We start from the raw sequence: 2,037 nt of genomic DNA, 5'->3' as shown, positions 1-2,037 counted from the left end.
CATGCTTTACGAATTCTGACAATATTCAATATAAAAATGGGAAAACGCAAAAAGGCTATATACAACACATAAGAAAGGCAATATGTACAAGAATGCACTACTGATAATAACAACAAGCAGACAAAACAAACGGTTAAACAAATTGTTACCTTCTACCACAAACGAGATATAAGAATAGACTTAACATGCAATGTAATTTTCTGTCCCATGCTTCGAGGGCGTCAGAAGCCCCCTTACCATTTTAGTGTCAATACCCTAAGTTACCGATAAAGCATGAATTCTGAGTATTATTAGCACAAATGAAGTGTTATATATTCCATTCATATTGCGTGTATATATATGATCTGATGGGAATAAAAATATCCGATGCTTCAGTTTAAGGTTAAGGGATAAATATGACAGTCATGAAACATGAAATGGAAAAGTATATATTTTTTCACTTAACTATAAGACAATTTAATCTAAATGCATCGTTAATGGACATTTTATTAATGTTACTGTTTACATATTGTTGTTTTATTCGTTTTTATATCATGCCTTACATTTGTATATTTGTAACAGATAAATTCAGAATAGATGTAGTTTCATAAATAGTTTATCAAATCTACATGTGGGAGAATATATAGACCGCTTTAATTAACATTTACATATTTATCATTTATATGGGAGTATGAATAGTTTTACTGCCTATTGTAAGAATCTTAATACGCACGAACAATTACTTTCTGGCAATTGGTAAATTTTTACATACGAATTTACTTACATGTTATTTACTTACAAAAATTTTATTTATTGCGAGTAATTAAATAATGAACGTATGATAATATTCAGTTACGTGTCTCAAAATAAGTGAAATACAGAAGTTTTATTTTCTTGAAAATTAGTGTCAAAGAATGCAGCAACTGGTCAAATTAGTTTCGTAAATAAATCAAAACCCTGTATCGGCACATTGTTTTTTAGGCTATCAAATATTACACGGAGTCTTTTAGGAAGTAGTAAAATCTTTTACACAAATTCAATGAAATACTTTCAGGTACCCAGTTTAGGGCTATGAAATTAGAATGTTTAAGAAGAGGTAAAGAAGTTTCATATTTGCAATTATTTTGTGATACTGTAATAGATATCGGTATCCTGTAGGGATTTATACTGGAGAGCTACATCTTTAAAAGGAACATGTCGCTTAAACAAATTAGTTAAAAATGATATTTATTAGAGGAATATGAACATCATAAATAAACGAGAGCGGTAGAGCGAGCCGCGGTTACGGTGCTCTCCGTCGGTGTGGACGCGTACCGAACGATGCCGAAGATGGTCAAAGCAGGCGAACGGGAAAGAGCGAGCCGCGGTATCGATGCTCTTCGTTGGTGTTGACGCGTGCCGAGGAATTTCGGGGGTCTATGGGGGGACATATGCGAGCGAGAGAGTACGGTAGAGCGTGCCGCGGTATCGGTGCTCTCCGTCGGTCCAACGCGCTAGTGAAACGTGAGTCACACAGTTTATTGACCTAGCCGTGTACGCCGTGTACCATGGCCGTACCATCTGGTGTTTGGGTCGTTCAAGGAGGAAGGTCGTTCAAGCCGGCAAAAACAATTCAACTCGAACGAACGTGACAAAGAAACTAGCTGTTGCGTAATAACCTACGTACACCCAATACATAACGGCGTTAGCTTCCTCACTTTCTCGTGAACCGTCGCGGAGGGTGGGCGCGCGTCTCATACTCGTCCTTTCTCTTGTTACTAATCCTTTGTATGTTACATATGTTCGAGAACCATTGGCTTTGATATTTATCTTCTTATGTACTGTGATTCATTTACTGTGATTTATTTACTGTGATTTATATACTGTGATTTATTTATTGTGCATATTGTTGTGTCCCCTCTATTGTTACTAATCCTTTGTATGTTACAGATGTTCGAGAACCATTGACTTTGATATTTATTTTCTTTTGTACTGTGATTCATTTACTGTGATTTATTTACTGTGCATATTATGTATTCTATGTGTATTGTATAATGAAAAATATTTTTCCAATCAGTT

The sequence above is a fragment of the Dufourea novaeangliae genome, unplaced genomic scaffold, assembly GCF_001272555.1.
Source record: "Dufourea novaeangliae isolate 0120121106 unplaced genomic scaffold, ASM127255v1 scaffold108, whole genome shotgun sequence".
NCBI classification, from domain to species: domain Eukaryota; kingdom Metazoa; phylum Arthropoda; class Insecta; order Hymenoptera; family Halictidae; genus Dufourea; species Dufourea novaeangliae.
This window is presented reverse-complemented; position numbering follows the sequence as displayed.